Genomic DNA, 25,268 nt, shown 5'->3' on the forward strand with positions numbered 1-25,268 from the left:
TAACCAAATTCAATGTGGTAAGCTACAAGACCTTCCAAGCGGCTTAAACAACCACTGAAAACTACCAGCGATTTGCTATAACTAAAAATGTGCCGTTATCAAGGGCGCTGCTGTTCATATTGGCTCAAGCCAAGAAATCATAATCACTTCACATTATCAACTTCTTGAAATGATTCAGGCAAAAAGTGCAAAACACAAGTAGCAATTCAAAGGAGAGGCGGATGTAGTCTTAAACTCTCAAAGCTTAAAAAAAAGAAAAAAAAAGCTAAATAAACTCTGGACTCTACTGACTCAGGAGAAATATTGTCACTTAAAAAAATAGAAATTAAAAGTGTTGTCTAAGCTAGAAAAAATGTTTTGTCGAATCAAACCATTTTCCCTCATTGGTCAGATTGTGTTTACTTTGCTCAATATAATGCAAAAAAACCGCATTAAAGTCGGTCAAGAAATGAGGTAGTTAGCGAAAATAAAGTGCGTGCGCGAAATGCATGCACCACCCTAAACCCACCCATCCTCCACAAATGAACAATCTACGCATCACCTTAAATGCTCGCACATTGAACGTAGAAGCAAAGAAAGGCGAGGCAAAGAAAAAACGAGAAGAAAACATCCACGCGTGTATTCCTGTGCACTTTCGCTCACTCTCACGCAAGGTTACGACAGCGCTTAGCCGAATTAAAAAAACCGCACTATCATTCGTCGCTTCCATTCCATCCATCATTCGTTGCAAAACAATGACCCAAACCGAACAATACATGCTATACTTCCAGGAGAATCCGGAATCCTCTGATCCGGAGTGACCTCTGATCCGGAGTGACCTCTGATTCGGAGTGACCTCTGATCCGGAGTGATCTCTGATCTGGAGTGACCTCTAATCCGGAGTGACCTCTGATCCAGAGTGCCCTCTAATCCGGAGTGACCTCTGATCCGGAGTGACCTCTGATCCGGAGTGATCCGGACTGGCCTCTGTTCCGGATTTTCCTGGAAGTATTGCATTGCATGTATTGATCGTTCGTGGTCAGCATCGTCATCGTATGGATACCGTCATTCTTTTTTTCTTCCTTCTTGTGCATATAATGTCTCGGTCATGTGTGATCTGCTTCTTGCTCGTCCTGTTATTTTTCCTTCTCGCTTCATGTCTCTCTCCCACACATGATGATGCACATATCAATTTGCAGTGCATTTGTACTGAGCAGATTTCTTACTCAGGTGTTTGGTTGCACAAACTCTTTTTTCTTCGCCTGTTGTTTCTTCTCCTTTCATCACCACGCCTTTCTTTGCTACTACTCTGAATGTGCGTGCGTTTAAGGTGACGCGCAGATTGTTTTTTCGTGTGGGATGGGTGGGTTTTGGGTGATGTATTTGTAGCGGTTCATGCTCATGCATATTGCATGCAAGAAACAAAAGATTGTACTCGATCCGCGAGCATAAACCAGACCCTTCGTGGGCTCTTCGTAATTAGCCAATTTGTGCAATTATAATATTAGGAATAAAAACAGTCTCTTACTTCTTGACCATCGAACCAACAAGACGTACGTATTACTTCCGAATCCGAAATCTAAACGTTACACTAACCTCCACAAACTGGTGACCCCGATGGTCCGATTGAACGAGCATTTTATCCGAACAAGTGAATTTCGTGCGAGAAAACCGAAAAGAACCGCGTAGTGATCGACCGCGATCGCAAAGGACACTTTTTTACGTTTCACAGAACCGTCGCGTTTTTTAAGTGATCCACGAGAATAATAACTCCGTTTACGCGTAATATAACGTATTCTCAACTTTCACGGCCTATTTTTTGCTACAATGGTTGAACCAACGGTAACGAAGCCGAAAGAGGAGGAAAGTCAGATCGCTGTAACGCAACGCAGTAATCGTTGCACTTGGCACACGCGCGAAGTTTTTTCATTCCGCCATCGCGAAATGCAATAAATCGGAAACGTCCAATAGGTACGACACCGTGAAAAATGCCGTCTTGGATTATTTTCGGCCCACAGAAAACCAACGCTTAACTAGTCTACTTTCCGGCGTCTCATTAGGCGATCGGAAACCAAGTATGCTTCTTTCTGAGATGCGCCGTCTTGGCGGAGAAGGATGTTCCGATAATGTCCTTTCTAATATTTGGTTTCGGGCTTTGCCAACCACCGCACGTTCAATCATCGCCGCCATGCCGTCTGTTTCATTAGACGATCAAGCAAAGGTAGCAGACAAAATCCTTGAAGCTCCGAGCAGTGCAACATCCAGTACAAGCGATACGATTGCAAGTGCATGTGCAACCATATGTGCACATTAGAGGCTCGCATCGAAGCTCTCTCCCGACGCTTAGATTAAGTTTTATCAGCTGATCGATGCTGCTCTTTCTCAGACCGAGACACACATACACCATCCCGATCTAGGCAGCGACACGCGTCAGGGTCGAGGCCGTCATGGGACCAACGAACTCCGAGTTCATCACGATCACGCATACCATCGAGAGCACCGCGCCGATGGCTCTGTTGGTTTCACTATCGTCATGGAAACAAGGCCGAAAAGTGCGAGAAAGAACATCCGAACGATACTTCCACTAAGTGCATTTTTTTCGAAGAGCGTCTGCCGGTTTACTCCCGAAAAAAATAGTGCGTTTCTCTCTCCGAGACACCCATTATCCCGACACTCTCACCAATTCATACGATAATACAAGCACCAGCTATAATCGAACGCCACGCATATTGAACCACGAATCACGCACTACACATAGCACCAGCTTACCGAACTCAAGCACTACTCACCATGAGAAAAATACCAGCATCACGCTGAACCATATGTCCCCTGAGCAGAACGAAAATATCGATCGCATTTACGTTAATGATCACAGGACTCACAACAGATTCCTTATCGACACGGGTGCAGAGATTTCTGTTGTTCCACCATCCTACAAAGAAAGGATGAACCCCACGCCGACACGGAAACTTTTTGCCGCAAATGGTAGCCAGATTACCACTTATGGCACTAAAAATATCACCCTCGATATTGGATTAAAGCAACAGTTCACCTGGCCTTTCACGATCGCAGATGTTGATTCGCACATAATAGGAGCAGACTTCCTAAAACATTTTGACCTGCTGGTTGATATCAAACGCGACAAACTGATTAAGAACACAACAAACACAGCAACGCTCTCCGTAGCCGCATGCAGTACTTCAGATACGTTCACACAAATACTAAGAGAATCCAATGATATTACGGTACTCAATCTGAAGAACCGGTCGACAAAATCGAACGTAACTCATCAAATCTTAACGAAAGGTCCACCCATTTTTTGCCAATCTCGTAGATTACCAATAGACAAGCTGCAAGAAGCCCAAGCAGAATTTAAATTTATGATGAAAGAAGGTATCTGTCAACCTTCTAAAAGCTCATGGGCCAGTCCGTTACACATGGTTAAAAAATCATATGGGAAGTGGAGACCATGTGAAGATTACAGGAACCTGAACGCAATAACCGAACCGGATAGATACCCGATACCACATATTCAAGACTTCGGCAATATACTACACGGCACAAGCATATTTTCCTGCATAGATCTGCAACGAGCTTATCACCAAATTCCTGTTGCGGAACAGGATATACCGAAGACAGCGATTACCACCCCATTCGGTTTGTTCGAGTTTCGTTATATGACGTTCGGATTAAGAAATGCCGGCCAAACACTACAACGACACCTTCATTCTATTTTTCGAGATCTTCCGTTTGTGTTCCCGTATATCGATGATTTATGTATCGCCTCGTCGAATGAAGAAGAACACAAGATTCATCTTCGAACCGTTTTTCAACGATTGGGAGAAAACTGTTTGGCAATCAACGTGGACAAGTGCCAAATAGGGAAATCTTCAGTCATTTTCCTCGGTCACGCGATCACACCCGAGGGTATCACACCGAATCCAGCGAAAATCCAAGCGATCCTCGATTTTCCACGCCCCAAGGTTGCAAAGCAGTTAAAAACGTTCATTGGAACGATAAATTTCTTTCGACGTTTTATTCCACACGCAGCTAGTAACCAACAACTCCTGCAACAAATGATTCGTGGTAACGTTAAGAATGACCACACACCGCTCAAATGGGATGACGACACTAAAGCAGCCTTTGTGAAATGCAAGGAAGATTTGGCGAATGCGACACTCCTTGCACACCCATCACCCCAAGCAAATCTTTGTTTACACGTAGACGCGTCGAATGTGGCAGTTGGAGGGGCACTACACCAGGTAACCAACAATGGCCTTGAACCCCTAGCCTTTTTTTTTCAAAAAAGCTGACACCAACTATGCAGAAGGCTAGCACATACGATCGCGAGCTATATGCAATGTACGAGTCAGTGCGATATTTTAAGGACCTTATCGAAGCACGTGTTTTTTGCATTTACACCGACCATAAGCCACTCGTGACAGCTTTCCTCCAACGACCCGAACGTGCTAACCCTACACAACAGCGTCGATTATGTTTCATAAGCGAATACACGACAGATATTCGTCATATTCCAGGGGAAGGTAACAACGTTGCAGACATGTTAAGCCGGATTGAAGCAATAATTTGCGAACCTATCGACTATGACCAAATGGCTGAGCTGCAACGAACGGATGCTGATATCACCGAGTTTATTCAAAACCCTCCCACAGGCAGTACGATCCGCGTGAAATCTTTCGAACTTCCATCGAGAAAAGGCAAATTGTACTGTGATGTGTCAACCCCTGAAATTCGTCCTTTAGTCCCGAAAACACTTCGCAAGCAAATCATCAGCAAAATGCATAACATTTCGCACCCCGGCGTCAGAGGTACAACACATTTGATCACTAAGCGATATGTTTGGCCATCCATGCGGAAAGATTGCAAGAATTTTGTCACTACCTGTATTCAGTGCCAAAGAAACAAAGTAACAAGGCACAACATCACCAAACCGGAGCAAATCATCGTGCCACAAGAACGTTTCCACCACGTACACATGGACCTGATTGGACCTCTACCTCTTTCGGAAGGCAATTTTTATTGCCTTACAATGATCGACAAATTCACCAGATGGCCGGAGGTAGTCCCCTTACCCAACATGACAGCAGAGACGGTGTCCCGAGCATTCATCGCACACTGGATTGCGAGATTTGGAGTGCCAGCCAAAATCACCACCGACCGCGGCAGACAGTTTGAAAGCGAACTATTCAAAAAGCTGTCCGAAACACTGGGTATCGACCATTTAAAAACATCTCCTTACCATCCACAGGCAAACGGTCAGATAGAACGTCTTCATCGGCAATTGAAAGCCGCCCTCGTTTCCCATGATCGAACCAGATGGACAGAAGCACTTCCGTTAGTGCTGTTAGGAATGCGCTTCACGATTAAGGACGACCTCGGAGCAACGGTAGCCGAGCTGACATACGGTACCAACTTGCGTTTGCCTGAAGAATACTTCGAAAATAGCGGTACAGTCCCTAATATAACACCTGAATTTGTTACAAATCTGAGAACGATCATGAAGAGAGTGAAACCTACCCAAACGTCCAACCATAACACTAACAGAAAGGCCTTTGCAAATGCTAATCTGCAGTTCTGTAATCACGTTTTTGTACGCGTAGATAACGTCAGACCGTCCCTCACGCCCCCTTATGACGGTCCATACAAAGTGTGTAAAAAAGGAAAAAAGACTTACACAATAGAAGTTAAGGGTAGGAAAACGGCGATCTCGATAGATCGTCTGAAACCAGCATTCTTAAGTGAACCTAGCGATCCTCCTAAAGACTCAAGTAACGCCCTGCGTCCCGACCAAAAAGAATTAACCCCTAGACAGCCTTCGTACAAAACCCGTTATGGCAGAAATATTTTCCAACCACGAAAAAATTAAAGAAAGGGGGATGTGATGTAGCGGTTCATGCTCATGCATATTGCATGCAAGAAACAAAAGATTGTACTCGATCCGCGAGCATAAACCAGACCCTTCGTGGGCTCTTCGTAATTAGCCAATTTGTGCAATTATAATATTAGGAATAAAAACAGTCTCTTACTTCTTGACCATCGAACCAACAAGACGTACGTATTACTTCCGAATCCGAAATCTAAACGTTACACTAACCTCCACAAACTGGTGACCCCGATGGTCCGATTGAACGAGCATTTTATCCGAACAAGTGAATTTCGTGCGAGAAAACCGAAAAGAACCGCGTAGTGATCGACCGCGATCGCAAAGGACACTTTTTTACGTTTCACAGAACCGTCGCGTTTTTTAAGTGATCCACGAGAATAATAACTCCGTTTACGCGTAATATAACGTATTCTCAACTTTCACGGCCTATTTTTTGCTACAATGGTTGAACCAACGGTAACGAAGCCGAAAGAGGAGGAAAGTCAGATCGCTGTAACGCATTCAAAAATCAACTTTCCGGATTTCGATTCCGAAGACGTCGAGACGTGGTTCGTCTGTTTGGAAGCAGCTTTTTACGTAAATGGCTTCAAGCTAGATCGACACAAATTCAACGCAGTAATCGTTGCACTTGGCACACGCGCGAAGTTTTTTCATTCCGCCATCGCGAAATGCAATAAATCGGAAACGTCCAATAGGTACGACACCGTGAAAAATGCCGTCTTGGATTATTTTCGGCCCACAGAAAACCAACGCTTAACTAGTCTACTTTCCGGCGTCTCATTAGGCGATCGGAAACCAAGTATGCTTCTTTCTGAGATGCGCCGTCTTGGCGGAGAAGGATGTTCCGATAATGTCCTTTCTAATATTTGGTTTCGGGCTTTGCCAACCACCGCACGTTCAATCATCGCCGCCATGCCGTCTGTTTCATTAGACGATCAAGCAAAGGTAGCAGACAAAATCATTGAAGCTCCGAGCAGTGCAACATCCAGTACAAGCGATACGATTGCAAGTGCATGTGCAACCATATGTGCACATTAGAGGCTCGCATCGAAGCTCTCTCCCGACGCTTTTATCAGTTTTATCAGCTGATCGATGCTGCTCTTTCTCAGACCGAGACACACATACACCATCCCGATCTAGGCAGCGACACGCGTCAGGGTCGAGGCCGTCATGGGACCAACGAACTCCGAGTTCATCACGATCACGCATACCATCGAGAGCACCGCGCCGATGGCTCTGTTGGTTTCACTATCGTCATGGAAACAAGGCCGAAAAGTGCGAGAAAGAACATCCGAACGATACTTCCACTAAGTGCATTTTTTTCGAAGAGCGTCTGCCGGTTTACTCCCGAAAAAAATAGTGCGTTTCTCTCTCCGAGACACCCATTATCCCGACACTCTCACCAATTCATACGATAATACAAGCACCAGCTATAATCGAACGCCACGCATATTGAACCACGAATCACGCACTACACATAGCACCAGCTTACCGAACTCAAGCACTACTCACCATGAGAAAAATACCAGCATCACGCTGAACCATATGTCCCCTGAGCAGAACGAAAATATCGATCGCATTTACGTTAATGATCACAGGACTCACAACAGATTCCTTATCGACACGGGTGCAGAGATTTCTGTTGTTCCACCATCCTACAAAGAAAGGATGAACCCCACGCCGACACGGAAACTTTTTGCCGCAAATGGTAGCCAGATTACCACTTATGGCACTAAAAATATCACCCTCGATATTGGATTAAAGCAACAGTTCACCTGGCCTTTCACGATCGCAGATGTTGATTCGCACATAATAGGAGCAGACTTCCTAAAACATTTTGACCTGCTGGTTGATATCAAACGCGACAAACTGATTAAGAACACAACAAACACAGCAACGCTCTCCGTAGCCGCATGCAGTACTTCAGATACGTTCACACAAATACTAAGAGAATCCAATGATATTACGGTACTCAATCTGAAGAACCGGTCGACAAAATCGAACGTAACTCATCAAATCTTAACGAAAGGTCCACCCATTTTTTGCCAATCTCGTAGATTACCAATAGACAAGCTGCAAGAAGCCCAAGCAGAATTTAAATTTATGATGAAAGAAGGTATCTGTCAACCTTCTAAAAGCTCATGGGCCAGTCCGTTACACATGGTTAAAAAATCAAATGGGAAGTGGAGACCATGTGGAGATTACAGGAACCTGAACGCAATAACCGAACCGGATAGATACCCGATACCACATATTCAAGACTTCGGCAATATACTACACGGCACAAGCATATTTTCCTGCATAGATCTGCAACGAGCTTATCACCAAATTCCTGTTGCGGAACAGGATATACCGAAGACAGCGATTACCACCCCATTCGGTTTGTTCGAGTTTCGTTATATGACGTTCGGATTAAGAAATGCCGGCCAAACACTACAACGACACCTTCATTCTATTTTTCGAGATCTTCCGTTTGTGTTCCCGTATATCGATGATTTATGTATGGCCTCGTCGAATGAAGAAGAACACAAGATTCATCTTCGAACCGTTTTTCAACGATTGAGAGAAAACTGTTTGGCAATCAACGTGGACAAGTGCCAAATAGGGAAATCTTCAGTCATTTTCCTCGGTCACGCGATCACACCCGAGGGTATCACACCGAATCCAGCGAAAATCCAAGCGATCCTCGATTTTCCACGCCCCAAGGTTGCAAAGCAGTTAAAAACGTTCATTGGAACGATAAATTTCTTTCGACGTTTTATTCCACACGCAGCTAGTAACCAACAACTCCTGCAACAAATGATTCGTGGTAACGTTAAGAATGACCACACACCGCTCAAATGGGATGACGACACTAAAGCAGCCTTTGTGAAATGCAAGGAAGATTTGGCGAATGCGACACTCCTTGCACACCCATCACCCCAAGCAAATCTTTGTTTACACGTAGACGCGTCGAATGTGGCAGTTGGAGGGGCACTACACCAGGTAACCAACAATGGCCTTGAACCCCTAGCCTTTTTTTTTCAAAAAAGCTGACACCAACTATGCAGAAGGCTAGCACATACGATCGCGAGCTATATGCAATGTACGAGTCAGTGCGATATTTTAAGGACCTTATCGAAGCACGTGTTTTTTGCATTTACACCGACCATAAGCCACTCGTGACAGCTTTCCTCCAACGACCCGAACGTGCTAACCCTACACAACAGCGTCGATTATGTTTCATAAGCGAATACACGACAGATATTCGTCATATTCCAGGGGAAGGTAACAACGTTGCAGACATGTTAAGCCGGATTGAAGCAATAATTTGCGAACCTATCGACTATGACCAAATGGCTGAGCTGCAACGAACGGATGCTGATATCACCGAGTTTATTCAAAACCCTCCCACAGGCAGTACGATCCGCGTGAAATCTTTCGAACTTCCATCGAGAAAAGGCAAATTGTACTGTGATGTGTCAACCCCTGAAATTCGTCCTTTAGTCCCGAAAACACTTCGCAAGCAAATCATCAGCAAAATGCATAACATTTCGCACCCCGGCGTCAGAGGTACAACACATTTGATCACTAAGCGATATGTTTGGCCATCCATGCGGAAAGATTGCAAGAATTTTGTCACTACCTGTATTCAGTGCCAAAGAAACAAAGTAACAAGGCACAACATCACCAAACCGGAGCAAATCATCGTGCCACAAGAACGTTTCCACCACGTACACATGGACCTGATTGGACCTCTACCTCTTTCGGAAGGCAATTTTTATTGCCTTACAATGATCGACAAATTCACCAGATGGCCGGAGGTAGTCCCCTTACCCAACATGACAGCAGAGACGGTGTCCCGAGCATTCATCGCACACTGGATTGCGAGATTTGGAGTGCCAGCCAAAATCACCACCGACCGCGGCAGACAGTTTGAAAGCGAACTATTCAAAAAGCTGTCCGAAACACTGGGTATCGACCATTTAAAAACATCTCCTTACCATCCACAGGCAAACGGTCAGATAGAACGTCTTCATCGGCAATTGAAAGCCGCCCTCGTTTCCCATGATCGAACCAGATGGACAGAAGCACTTCCGTTAGTGCTGTTAGGAATGCGCTTCACGATTAAGGACGACCTCGGAGCAACGGTAGCCGAGCTGACATACGGTACCAACTTGCGTTTGCCTGAAGAATACTTCGAAAATAGCGGTACAGTCCCTAATATAACACCTGAATTTGTTACAAATCTGAGAACGATCATGAAGAGAGTGAAACCTACCCAAACGTCCAACCATAACACTAACAGAAAGGCCTTTGCAAATGCTAATCTGCAGTTCTGTAATCACGTTTTTGTACGCGTAGATAACGTCAGACCGTCCCTCACGCCCCCTTATGACGGTCCATACAAAGTGTGTAAAAAAGGAAAAAAGACTTACACAATAGAAGTTAAGGGTAGGAAAACGGCGATCTCGATAGATCGTCTGAAACCAGCATTCTTAAGTGAACCTAGCGATCCTCCTAAAGACTCAAGTAACGCCCTGCGTCCCGACCAAAAAGAATTAACCCCTAGACAGCCTTCGTACAAAACCCGTTATGGCAGAAATATTTTCCAACCACGAAAAAATTAAAGAAAGGGGGATGTGATGTAGCGGTTCATGCTCATGCATATTGCATGCAAGAAACAAAAGATTGTACTCGATCCGCGAGCATAAACCAGACCCTTCGTGGGCTCTTCGTAATTAGCCAATTTGTGCAATTATAATATTAGGAATAAAAACAGTCTCTTACTTCTTGACCATCGAACCAACAAGACGTACGTATTACTTCCGAATCCGAAATCTAAACGTTACACTAACCTCCACAAACTGGTGACCCCGATGGTCCGATTGAACGAGCATTTTATCCGAACAAGTGAATTTCGTGCGAGAAAACCGAAAAGAACCGCGTAGTGATCGACCGCGATCGCAAAGGACACTTTTTTACGTTTCACAGAACCGTCGCGTTTTTTAAGTGATCCACGAGAATAATAACTCCGTTTACGCGTAATATAACGTATTCTCAACTTTCACGGCCTATTTTTTGCTACAATGGTTGAACCAACGGTAACGAAGCCGAAAGAGGAGGAAAGTCAGATCGCTGTAACGCATTCAAAAATCAACTTTCCGGATTTCGATTCCGAAGACGTCGAGACGTGGTTCGTCTGTTTGGAAGCAGCTTTTTACGTAAATGGCTTCAAGCTAGATCGACACAAATTCAACGCAGTAATCGTTGCACTTGGCACACGCGCGAAGTTTTTTCATTCCGCCATCGCGAAATGCAATAAATCGGAAACGTCCAATAGGTACGACACCGTGAAAAATGCCGTCTTGGATTATTTTCGGCCCACAGAAAACCAACGCTTAACTAGTCTACTTTCCGGCGTCTCATTAGGCGATCGGAAACCAAGTATGCTTCTTTCTGAGATGCGCCGTCTTGGCGGAGAAGGATGTTCCGATAATGTCCTTTCTAATATTTGGTTTCGGGCTTTGCCAACCACCGCACGTTCAATCATCGCCGCCATGCCGTCTGTTTCATTAGACGATCAAGCAAAGGTAGCAGACAAAATCATTGAAGCTCCGAACAGTGCAACATCCAGTACAAGCGATACGATTGCAAGTGCATGTGCAACCATATGTGCACATTAGAGGCTCGCATCGAAGCTCTCTCCCGACGCTTTTATCAGTTTTATCAGCTGATCGATGCTGCTCTTTCTCAGACCGAGACACACATACACCATCCCGATCTAGGCAGCGACACGCGTCAGGGTCGAGGCCGTCATGGGACCAACGAACTCCGAGTTCATCACGATCACGCATACCATCGAGAGCACCGCGCCGATGGCTCTGTTGGTTTCACTATCGTCATGGAAACAAGGCCGAAAAGTGCGAGAAAGAACATCCGAACGATACTTCCACTAAGTGCATTTTTTTTCGAAGAGCGTCTGCCGGTTTACTCCCGAAAAAAATAGTGCGTTTCTCTCTCCGAGACACCCATTATCCCGACACTCTCACCAATTCATACGATAATACAAGCACCAGCTATAATCGAACGCCACGCATATTGAACCACGAATCACGCACTACACATAGCACCAGCTTACCGAACTCAAGCACTACTCACCATGAGAAAAATACCAGCATCACGCTGAACCATATGTCCCCTGAGCAGAACGAAAATATCGATCGCATTTACGTTAATGATCACAGGACTCACAACAGATTCCTTATCGACACGGGTGCAGAGATTTCTGTTGTTCCACCATCCTACAAAGAAAGGATGAACCCCACGCCGACACGGAAACTTTTTGCCGCAAATGGTAGCCAGATTACCACTTATGGCACTAAAAATATCACCCTCGATATTGGATTAAAGCAACAGTTCACCTGGCCTTTCACGATCGCAGATGTTGATTCGCACATAATAGGAGCAGACTTCCTAAAACATTTTGACCTGCTGGTTGATATCAAACGCGACAAACTGATTAAGAACACAACAAACACAGCAACGCTCTCCGTAGCCGCATGCAGTACTTCAGATACGTTCACACAAATACTAAGAGAATCCAATGATATTACGGTACTCAATCTGAAGAACCGGTCGACAAAATCGAACGTAACTCATCAAATCTTAACGAAAGGTCCACCCATTTTTTGCCAATCTCGTAGATTACCAATAGACAAGCTGCAAGAAGCCCAAGCAGAATTTAAATTTATGATGAAAGAAGGTATCTGTCAACCTTCTAAAAGCTCATGGGCCAGTCCGTTACACATGGTTAAAAAATCAAATGGGAAGTGGAGACCATGTGGAGATTACAGGAACCTGAACGCAATAACCGAACCGGATAGATACCCGATACCACATATTCAAGACTTCGGCAATATACTACACGGCACAAGCATATTTTCCTGCATAGATCTGCAACGAGCTTATCACCAAATTCCTGTTGCGGAACAGGATATACCGAAGACAGCGATTACCACCCCATTCGGTTTGTTCGAGTTTCGTTATATGACGTTCGGATTAAGAAATGCCGGCCAAACACTACAACGACACCTTCATTCTATTTTTCGAGATCTTCCGTTTGTGTTCCCGTATATCGATGATTTATGTATGGCCTCGTCGAATGAAGAAGAACACAAGATTCATCTTCGAACCGTTTTTCAACGATTGAGAGAAAACTGTTTGGCAATGAATGTGGACAAGTGCCAAATAGGGAAATCTTCAGTCATTTTCCTCGGTCACGCGATCACACCTGAGGGTATCAAACCGAATCCAGCGAAAATCCAAGCGATCCTCGATTTTCCACGCCCCAAGGTTGCAAAGCAGTTAAAAACGTTCATTGGAACGATAAATTTCTATCGACGTTTTATTCCACACGCAGCTAGTAACCAACAACTCCTGCAACAAATGATTCGTGGTAACGTTAAGAATGACCACACACCGCTCAAATGGGATGACGACACTAAAGCAGCCTTTGTGAAATGCAAGGAAGATTTGGCGAATGCGACACTCCTTGCACACCCATCACCCCAAGCAAATCTTTGTTTACACGTAGACGCGTCGAATGTGGCAGTTGGAGGGGCACTACACCAGGTAACCAACAATGGCCTTGAACCCCTAGCCTTTTTTTTTCAAAAAAGCTGACACCAACTATGCAGAAGGCTAGCACATACGATCGCGAGCTATATGCAATGTACGAGTCAGTGCGATATTTTAAGGACCTTATCGAAGCACGTGTTTTTTGCATTTACACCGACCATAAGCCACTCGTGACAGCTTTCCTCCAACGACCCGAACGTGCTAACCCTACACAACAGCGTCGATTATGTTTCATAAGCGAATACACGACAGATATTCGTCATATTCCAGGGGAAGGTAACAACGTTGCAGACATGTTAAGCCGGATTGAAGCAATAATTTGCGAACCTATCGACTATGACCAAATGGCTGAGCTGCAACGAACGGATGCTGATATCACCGAGTTTATTCAAAACCCTCCCACAGGCAGTACGATCCGCGTGAAATCTTTCGAACTTCCATCGAGAAAAGGCAAATTGTACTGTGATGTGTCAACCCCTGAAATTCGTCCTTTAGTCCCGAAAACACTTCGCAAGCAAATCATCAGCAAAATGCATAACATTTCGCACCCCGGCGTCAGAGGTACAACACATTTGATCACTAAGCGATATGTTTGGCCATCCATGCGGAAAGATTGCAAGAATTTTGTCACTACCTGTATTCAGTGCCAAAGAAACAAAGTAACAAGGCACAACATCACCAAACCGGAGCAAATCATCGTGCCACAAGAACGTTTCCACCACGTACACATGGACCTGATTGGACCTCTACCTCCTTCGGAAGGCAATTTTTATTGCCTTACAATGATCGACAAATTCACCAGATGGCCGGAGGTAGTCCCCTTACCCAACATGACAGCAGAGACGGTGTCCCGAGCATTCATCGCACACTGGATTGCGAGATTTGGAGTGCCAGCCAAAATCACCACCGACCGCGGCAGACAGTTTGAAAGCGAACTATTCAAAAAGCTGTCCGAAACACTGGGTATCGACCATTTAAAAACATCTCCTTACCATCCACAGGCAAACGGTCAGATAGAACGTCTTCATCGGCAATTGAAAGCCGCCCTCGTTTCCCATGATCGAACCAGATGGACAGAAGCACTTCCGTTAGTGCTGTTAGGAATGCGCTTCACGATTAAGGACGACCTCGGAGCAACGGTAGCCGAGCTGACATACGGTACCAACTTGCGTTTGCCTGAAGAATACTTCGAAAATAGCGGTACAGTCCCTAATATAACACCTGAATTTGTTACAAATCTGAGAACGATCATGAAGAGAGTGAAACCTACCCAAACGTCCAACCATAACACTAACAGAAAGGCCTTTGCAAATGCTAATCTGCAGTTCTGTAATCACGTTTTTGTACGCGTAGATAACGTCAGACCGTCCCTCACGCCCCCTTATGACGGTCCATACAAAGTGTGTAAAAAAGGAAAAAAGACTTACACAATAGAAGTTAAGGGTAGGAAAACGGCGATCTCGATAGATCGTCTGAAACCAGCATTCTTAAGTGAACCTAGCGATCCTCCTAAAGACTCAAGTAACGCCCTGCGTCCCGACCAAAAAGAATTAACCCCTAGACAGCCTTCGTACAAAACCCGTTATGGCAGAAATATTTTCCAACCACGAAAAAATTAAAGAAAGGGGGATGTGATGTAGCGGTTCATGCTCATGCATATTGCATGCAAGAAACAAAAGATTGTACTCGATCCGCGAGCATAAACCAGACCCTTCGTGGGCTCTTCGTAATTAGCCAATTTGTGCAATTATAATATTAGGAATAAAAACAGTCTCTTACTTCTTGACCATCGAACCAACAAGACGTACGTATTACTTCCGAATCCGAAATCTAAACGTTACACTAACCTCCACAAACTGGTGACCCCGATGGTCCGATTGAACGAGCATTTTATCCGAACAAGTGAATTTCGTGCGAGAAAACCGAAAAGAACCGCGTAGTGATCGACCGCGATCGCAAAGGACACTTTTTTACGTTTCACAGAACCGTCGCGTTTTTTAAGTGATCCACGAGAATAATAACTCCGTTTACGCGTAATATAACGTATTCTCAACTTTCACGGCCTATTTTTTGCTACAATGGTTGAACCAACGGTAACGAAGCCGAAAGAGGAGGAAAGTCAGATCGCTGTAACGCATTCAAAAATCAACTTTCCGGATTTCGATTCCGAAGACGTCGAGACGTGGTTCGTCTGTTTGGAAGCAGCTTTTTACGTAAATGGCTTCAAGCTAGATCGACACAAATTCAACGCAGTAATCGTTGCACTTGGCACACGCGCGAAGTTTTTTCATTCCGCCATCGCGAAATGCAATAAATCGGAAACGTCCAATAGGTACGACACCGTGAAAAATGCCGTCTTGGATTATTTTCGGCCCACAGAAAACCAACGCTTAACTAGTCTACTTTCCGGCGTCTCATTAGGCGATCGGAAACCAAGTATGCTTCTTTCTGAGATGCGCCGTCTTGGCGGAGAAGGATGTTCCGATAATGTCCTTTCTAATATTTGGTTTCGGGCTTTGCCAACCACCGCACGTTCAATCATCGCCGCCATGCCGTCTGTTTCATTAGACGATCAAGCAAAGGTAGCAGACAAAATCCTTGAAGCTCCGAGCAGTGCAACATCCAGTACAAGCGATACGATTGCAAGTGCATGTGCAACCATATGTGCACATTAGAGGCTCGCATCGAAGCTCTCTCCCGACGCTTTTATCAGTTTTATCAGCTGATCGATGCTGCTCTTTCTCAGACCGAGACACACATACACCATCCCGATCTAGGCAGCGACACGCGTCAGGGTCGAGGCCGTCATGGGACCAACGAACTCCGAGTTCATCACGATCACGCATACCATCGAGAGCACCGCGCCGATGGCTCTGTTGGTTTCACTATCGTCATGGAAACAAGGCCGAAAAGTGCGAGAAAGAACATCCGAACGATACTTCCACTAAGTGCATTTTTTTCGAAGAGCGTCTGCCGGTTTACTCCCGAAAAAAATAGTGCGTTTCTCTCTCCGAGACACCCATTATCCCGACACTCTCACCAATTCATACGATAATACAAGCACCAGCTATAATCGAACGCCACGCATATTGAACCACGAATCACGCACTACACATAGCACCAGCTTACCGAACTCAAGCACTACTCACCATGAGAAAAATACCAGCATCACGCTGAACCATATGTCCCCTGAGCAGAACGAAAATATCGATCGCATTTACGTTAATGATCACAGGACTCACAACAGATTCCTTATCGACACGGGTGCAGAGATTTCTGTTGTTCCACCATCCTACAAAGAAAGGATGAACCCCACGCCGACACGGAAACTTTTTGCCGCAAATGGTAGCCAGATTACCACTTATGGCACTAAAAATATCACCCTCGATATTGGATTAAAGCAACAGTTCACCTGGCCTTTCACGATCGCAGATGTTGATTCGCACATAATAGGAGCAGACTTCCTAAAACATTTTGACCTGCTGGTTGATATCAAACGCGACAAACTGATTAAGAACACAACAAACACAGCAACGCTCTCCGTAGCCGCATGCAGTACTTCAGATACGTTCACACAAATACTAAGAGAATCCAATGATATTACGGTACTCAATCTGAAGAACCGGTCGACAAAATCGAACGTAACTCATCAAATCTTAACGAAAGGTCCACCCATTTTTTGCCAATCTCGTAGATTACCAATAGACAAGCTGCAAGAAGCCCAAGCAGAATTTAAATTTATGATGAAAGAAGGTATCTGTCAACCTTCTAAAAGCTCATGGGCCAGTCCGTTACACATGGTTAAAAAATCAAATGGGAAGTGGAGACCATGTGAAGATTACAGGAACCTGAACGCAATAACCGAACCGGATAGATACCCGATACCACATATTCAAGACTTCGGCAATATACTACACGGCACAAGCATATTTTCCTGCATAGATCTGCAACGAGCTTATCACCAAATTCCTGTTGCGGAACAGGATATACCGAAGACAGCGATTACCACCCCATTCGGTTTGTTCGAGTTTCGTTATATGACGTTCGGATTAAGAAATGCCGGCCAAACACTACAACGACACCTTCATTCTATTTTTCGAGATCTTCCGTTTGTGTTCCCGTATATCGATGATTTATGTATGGCCTCGTCGAATGAAGAAGAACACAAGATTCATCTTCGAACCGTTTTTCAACGATTGAGAGAAAACTGTTTGGCAATCAATGTGGACAAGTGCCAAATAGGGAAATCTTCAGTCATTTTCCTCGGTCACGCGATCACACCTGAGGGTATCAAACCGAATCCAGCGAAAATCCAAGCGATCCTCGATTTTCCACGCCCCAAGGTTGCAAAGCAGTTAAAAACGTTCATTGGAACGATAAATTTCTATCGACGTTTTATTCCACACGCAGCTAGTAACCAACAACTCCTGCAACAAATGATTCGTGGTAACGTTAAGAATGACCACACACCGCTCAAATGGGATAACGACACTAAAGCAGCCTTTGTGAAATGCAAGGAAGATTTGGCGAATGCGACACTCCTTGCACGCCCATCACCCCAAGCAAATCTTTGTTTACACGTAGACGCGTCGAATGTGGCAGTTGGAGGGGCACTACACCAGGTAACCAACAATGGCCTTGAACCCCTAGCCTTTTTTTTTTTTTCAAAAAAGCTGACACCAACTATGCAGAAGGCTAGCACATACGATCGCGAGCTATATGCAATGTACGAGTCAGTGCGATATTTTAAGGACCTTATCGAAGCACGTGTTTTTTGCATTTACACCGACCATAAGCCACTCGTGACAGCTTTCCTCCAACGACCCGAACGTGCTAACCCTACACAACAGCGTCGATTATGTTTCATAAGCGAATACACGACAGATATTCGTCATATTCCAGGGGAAGGTAACAACGTTGCAGACATGTTAAGCCGGATTGAAGCAATAATTTGCGAACCTATCGACTATGACCAAATGGCTGAGCTGCAACGAACGGATGCTGATATCACCGAGTTTATTCAAAACCCTCCCACAGGCAGTACGATCCGCGTGAAATCTTTCGAACTTCCATCGAGAAAAGGCAAATTGTACTGTGATGTGTCAACCCCTGAAATTCGTCCTTTAGTCCCGAAAACACTTCGCAAGCAAATCATCAGCAAAATGCATAACATTTCGCACCCCGGCGTCAGAGGTACAACACATTTGATCACTAAGCGATATGTTTGGCCATCCATGCGGAAAGATTGCAAGAATTTTGTCACTACCTGTATTCAGTGCCAAAGAAACAAAGTAACAAGGCACAACATCACCAAACCGGAGCAAATCATCGTGCCACAAGAACGTTTCCACCACGTACACATGGACCTGATTGGACCTCTACCTCCTTCGGAAGGCAATTTTTATTGCCTTACAATGATCGACAAATTCACCAGATGGCCGGAGGTAGTCCCCTTACCCAACATGACAGCAGAGACGGTGTCCCGAGCATTCATCGCACACTGGATTGCGAGATTTGGAGTGCCAGCCAAAATCACCACCGACCGCGGCAGACAGTTTGAAAGCGAACTATTCAAAAAGCTGTCCGAAACACTGGGTATCGACCATTTAAAAACATCTCCTTACCATCCACAGGCAAACGGTCAGATAGAACGTCTTCATCGGCAATTGAAAGCCGCCCTCGTTTCCCATGATCGAACCAGATGGACAGAAGCACTTCCGTTAGTGCTGTTAGGAATGCGCTTCACGATTAAGGACGACCTCGGAGCAACGGTAGCCGAGCTGACATACGGTACCAACTTGCGTTTGCCTGAAGAATACTTCGAAAATAGCGGTACAGTCCCTAATATAACACCTGAATTTGTTACAAATCTGAGAACGATCATGAAGAGAGTGAAACCTACCCAAACGTCCAACCATAACACTAACAGAAAGGCCTTTGCAAATGCTAATCTGCAGTTCTGTAATCACGTTTTTGTACGCGTAGATAACGTCAGACCGTCCCTCACGCCCCCTTATGACGGTCCATACAAAGTGTGTAAAAAAGGAAAAAAGACTTACACAATAGAAGTTAAGGGTAGGAAAACGGCGATCTCGATAGATCGTCTGAAACCAGCATTCTTAAGTGAACCTAGCGATCCTCCTAAAGACTCAAGTAACGCCCTGCGTCCCGACCAAAAAGAATTAACCCCTAGACAGCCTTCGTACAAAACCCGTTATGGCAGAAATATTTTCCAACCACGAAAAAATTAAAGAAAGGGGGATGTGATGTAGCGGTTCATGCTCATGCATATTGCATGCAAGAAACAAAAGATTGTACTCGATCCGCGAGCATAAACCAGACCCTTCGTGGGCTCTTCGTAATTAGCCAATTTGTGCAATTATAATATTAGGAATAAAAACAGTCTCTTACTTCTTGACCATCGAACCAACAAGACGTACGTATTACTTCCGAATCCGAAATCTAAACGTTACACTAACCTCCACAAACTGGTGACCCCGATGGTCCGATTGAACGAGCATTTTATCCGAACAAGTGAATTTCGTGCGAGAAAACCGAAAAGAACCGCGTAGTGATCGACCGCGATCGCAAAGGACACTTTTTTACGTTTCACAGAACCGTCGCGTTTTTTAAGTGATCCACGAGAATAATAACTCCGTTTACGCGTAATATAACGTATTCTCAACTTTCACGGCCTATTTTTTGCTACAATGGTTGAACCAACGGTAACGAAGCCGAAAGAGGAGGAAAGTCAGATCGCTGTAACGCATTCAAAAATCAACTTTCCGGATTTCGATTCCGAAGACGTCGAGACGTGGTTCGTCTGTTTGGAAGCAGCTTTTTACGTAAATGGCTTCAAGCTAGATCGACATAAATTCAACGCAGTAATCGTTGCACTTGGCACACGCGCGAAGTTTTTTCATTCCGCCATCGCGAAATGCAATAAATCGGAAACGTCCAATAGGTACGACACCGTGAAAAATGCCGTCTTGGATTATTTTCGGCCCACAGAAAACCAACGCTTAACTAGTCTACTTTCCGGCGTCTCATTAGGCGATCGGAAACCAAGTATGCTTCTTTCTGAGATGCGCCGTCTTGGCGGAGAAGGATGTTCCGATAATGTCCTTTCTAATATTTGGTTTCGGGCTTTGCCAACCACCGCACGTTCAATCATCGCCGCCATGCCGTCTGTTTCATTAGACGATCAAGCAAAGGTAGCAGACAAAATCCTTCAAGCTCCGAGCAGTGCAACATCCAGTACAAGCGATACGATTGCAAGTGCATGTGCAACCATATGTGCACATTAGAGGCTCGCATCGAAGCTCTCTCCCGACGCTTTTATCAGTTTTATCAGCTGATCGATGCTGCTCTTTCTCAGACCGAGACACACATACACCATCCCGATCTAGGCAGCGACACGCGTCAGGGTCGAGGCCGTCATGGGACCAACGAACTCCGAGTTCATCACGATCACGCATACCATCGAGAGCACCGCGCCGATGGCTCTGTTGGTTTCACTATCGTCATGGAAACAAGGCCGAAAAGTGCGAGAAAGAACATCCGAACGATACTTCCACTAAGTGCATTTTTTTCGAAGAGCGTCTGCCGGTTTACTCCCGAAAAAATAGTGCGTTTCTCTCTCCGAGACACCCATTATCCCGACACTCTCACCAATTCATACGATAATACAAGCACCAGCTATAATCGAACGCCACGCATATTGAACCACGAATCACGCACTACACATAGCATCAACTTACCGAACTCAAGCACTACTCACCATGAGAAAAATACCAGCATCACGCTGAACCATATGTCCCCTGAGCAGAACGAAAATATCGATCGCATTTACGTTAATGATCACAGGACTCACAACAGATTCCTTATCGACACGGGTGCAGAGATTTCTGTTGTTCCACCATCCTACAAAGAAAGGATGAACCCCACGCCGACACGGAAACTTTTTGCCGCAAATGGTAGCCAGATTACCACTTATGGCACTAAAAATATCACCCTCGATATTGGATTAAAGCAACAGTTCACCTGGCCTTTCACGATCGCAGATGTTACTTGACTTCCTAAAACATTTTGACCTGCTGGTTGATATCAAACGCGACAAACTGATTAAGAACACAACAAACACAGCAACGCTCTCCGTAGCCGCATGCAGTACTTCAGATACGTTCACACAAATACTAAGAGAATCCAATGATATTACGGTACTCAATCTGAAGAACCGGTCGACAAAATCGAACGTAACTCATCAAATCTTAACGAAAGGTCCACCCATTTTTTGCCAATCTCGTAGATTACCAATAGACAAGCTGCAAGAAGCCCAAGCAGAATTTAAATTTATGATGAAAGAAGGTATCTGTCAACCTTCTAAAAGCTCATGGGCCAGTCCGTTACACATGGTTAAAAAATCAAATGGGAAGTGGAGACCATGTGAAGATTACAGGAACCTGAACGCAATAACCGAACCGGATAGATACCCGATACCACATATTCAAGACTTCGGCAATATACTACACGGCACAAGCATATTTTCCTGCATAGATCTGCAACGAGCTTATCACCAAATTCCTGTTGCGGAACAGGATATACCGAAGACAGCGATTAACACCCCATTCGGTTTGTTCGAGTTTCGTTATTTGACGTTCGGATTAAGAAACGCCGGCCAAACACTACAACGACACCTTCATTCTATTTTTCGAGATCTTCCGTTTGTGTTCCCGTGTATCGATGATTTATGTATGGCCTCGTCGAATGAAGAAGAACACAAGATACATCTTCGAACCGTTTTTCAACGAATGAGAGAAAACTGTTTGGCAATCAATGTGGACAAGTGCCAAATAGGGAAATCTTCAGTCATTTTCCTCGGTCACGCGATCACACCCGAGGGTATCAAACCGAATCCAGCGAAAATCCAAGCGATCCTCGATTTTCCACGCCCCAAGGTTGCAAAGCAGTTAAAAACGTTCATTGGAACGATAAATTTCTATCGACGTTTTATTCCACACGCAGCTAGTAACCAACAACTCCTGCAACAAATGATTCGTGGTAACGTTAAGAATGACCACACACCGCTCAAATGGGATGACGACACTAAAGCAGCCTTTGTGAAATGCAAGGAAGATTTGGCGAATGCGACACTCCTTGCACACCCATCACCCCAAGCAAATCTTTGTTTACACGTAGACGCGTCGAATGTGGCAGTTGGAGGGGCACTACACCAGGTAACCAACAATGGCCTTGAACCCCTAGCCTTTTTTTTTTTTCAAAAAAGCTGACACCAACTATGCAGAAGGCTAGCACATACGATCGCGAGCTATATGCAATGTACGAGTCAGTGCGATATTTTAAGGACCTTATCGAAGCACGTGTTTTTTGCATTTACACCGACCATAAGCCACTCGTGACAGCTTTCCTCCAACGACCCGAACGTGCTAACCCTACACAACAGCGTCGATTATGTTTCATAAGCGAATACACGACAGATATTCGTCATATTCCAGGGGAAGGTAACAACGTTGCAGACATGTTAAGCCGGATTGAAGCAATAATTTGCGAACCTATCGACTATGACCAAATGGCTGAGCTGCAACGAACGGATGCTGATATCACCGAGTTTATTCAAAACCCTCCCACAGGCAGTACGATCCGCGTGAAATCTTTCGAACTTCCATCGAGAAAAGGCAAATTGTACTGTGATGTGTCAACCCCTGAAATTCGTCCTTTAGTCCCGAAAACACTTCGCAAGCAAATCATCAGCAAAATGCATAACATTTCGCACCCCGGCGTCAGAGGTACAACACATTTGGTCACTAAGCGATATGTTTGGCCATCCATGCGGAAAGATTGCAAGAATTTTGTCACTACCTGTATTCAGTGCCAAAGAAACAAAGTAACAAGGCACAACATCACCAAACCGGAGCAAATCATCGTGCCACAAGAACGTTTCCACCACGTACACATGGACCTGATTGGACCTCTACCTCCTTCGGAAGGCAATTTTTATTGCCTTACAATGATCGACAAATTCACCAGATGGCCGGAGGTAGTCCCCTTACCCAACATGACAGCAGAGACGGTGTCCCGAGCATTCATCGCACACTGGATTGCGAGATTTGGAGTGCCAGCCAAAATCACCACCGACCGCGGCAGACAGTTTGAAAGCGAACTATTCAAAAAGCTGTCCGAAACACTGGGTATCGACCATTTAAAACATCTCCTTACCATCCACAGGCAAACGGTCAGATAGAACGTCTTCATCGGCAATTGAAAGCCGCCCTCGTTTCCCATGATCGAACCAGATGGACAGAAGCACTTCCGTTAGTGCTGTTAGGAATGCGCTCCACGATTAAGGACGACCTCGGAGCAACGGTAGCCGAGCTGACATACGGTACCAACTTGCGTTTGCCTGAAGAATACTTCGAAAATAGCGGTACAGTCCCTAATATAACACCTGAATTTGTTACAAATCTGAGAACGATCATGAAGAGAGTGAAACCTACCCAAACGTCCAACCATAACACTAACAGAAAGGCCTTTGCAAATGCTAATCTGCAGTTCTGTAATCACGTTTTTGTACGCGTAGATAACGTCAGACCGTCCCTCACGCCCCCTTATGACGGTCCATACAAAGTGTGTAAAAAAGGAAAAAAGACTTACACAATAGAAGTTAAGGGTAGGAAAACGGCGATCTCGATAGATCGTCTGAAACCAGCATTCTTAAGTGAACCTAGCGATCCTCCTAAAGACTCAAGTAACGCCCTGCGTCCCGACCAAAAAGAATTAACCCCTAGACAGCCTTCGTACAAAACCCGTTATGGCAGAAATATTTTCCAACCACGAAAAAATTAAAGAAAGGGGGATGTGATGTAGCGGTTCATGCTCATGCATATTGCATGCAAGAAACAAAAGATTGTACTCGATCCGCGAGCATAAACCAGACCCTTCGTGGGCTCTTCGTAATTAGCCAATTTGTGCAATTATAATATTAGGAATAAAAACAGTCTCTTACTTCTTGACCATCGAACCAACAAGACGTACGTATTACTTCCGAATCCGAAATCTAAACGTTACACTAACCTCCACAAACTGGTGACCCCGATGGTCCGATTGAACGAGCATTTTATCCGAACAAGTGAATTTCGTGCGAGAAAACCGAAAAGAACCGCGTAGTGATCGACCGCGATCGCAAAGGACACTTTTTTACGTTTCACAGAACCGTCGCGTTTTTTAAGTGATCCACGAGAATAATAACTCCGTTTACGCGTAATATAACGTATTCTCAACTTTCACGGCCTATTTTTTGCTACAATGGTTGAACCAACGGTAACGAAGCCGAAAGAGGAGGAAAGTCAGATCGCTGTAACGCAACGCAGTAATCGTTGCACTTGGCACACGCGCGAAGTTTTTTCATTCCGCCATCGCGAAATGCAATAAATCGGAAACGTCCAATAGGTACGACACCGTGAAAAATGCCGTCTTGGATTATTTTCGGCCCACAGAAAACCAACGCTTAACTAGTCTACTTTCCGGCGTCTCATTAGGCGATCGGAAACCAAGTATGCTTCTTTCTGAGATGCGCCGTCTTGGCGGAGAAGGATGTTCCGATAATGTCCTTTCTAATATTTGGTTTCGGGCTTTGCCAACCACCGCACGTTCAATCATCGCCGCCATGCCGTCTGTTTCATTAGACGATCAAGCAAAGGTAGCAGACAAAATCCTTGAAGCTCCGAGCAGTGCAACATCCAGTACA

The 25,268-nt window shown here is 44.9% G+C and overlaps 1 protein-coding gene and 5 pseudogenes across 1 annotated transcript in view; 5 read left to right on the forward strand and 1 right to left on the reverse strand.

Annotated features, from left to right (window-relative positions):
- Positions 1-25,268, reverse strand: part of LOC126559692 (surfeit locus protein 4 homolog) — a 464,744-nt gene that overhangs the window by 357,862 nt on the left and 81,614 nt on the right. The window lies entirely within an intron of this gene.
- On the forward strand, positions 2,427-4,484 carry LOC126564603 (uncharacterized; annotated as a pseudogene).
- LOC126564614 (uncharacterized) lies at positions 7,055-9,112 on the forward strand (annotated as a pseudogene).
- LOC126564622 (uncharacterized) lies at positions 11,683-13,741 on the forward strand (annotated as a pseudogene).
- LOC126564632 (uncharacterized) lies at positions 16,312-18,373 on the forward strand (annotated as a pseudogene).
- Positions 20,944-21,578, forward strand: LOC126564641 (uncharacterized; annotated as a pseudogene).

Source organism: Anopheles maculipalpis, chromosome X (genome assembly GCF_943734695.1).
Source record: "Anopheles maculipalpis chromosome X, idAnoMacuDA_375_x, whole genome shotgun sequence".
Lineage (NCBI taxonomy): Eukaryota > Metazoa > Arthropoda > Insecta > Diptera > Culicidae > Anopheles > Anopheles maculipalpis.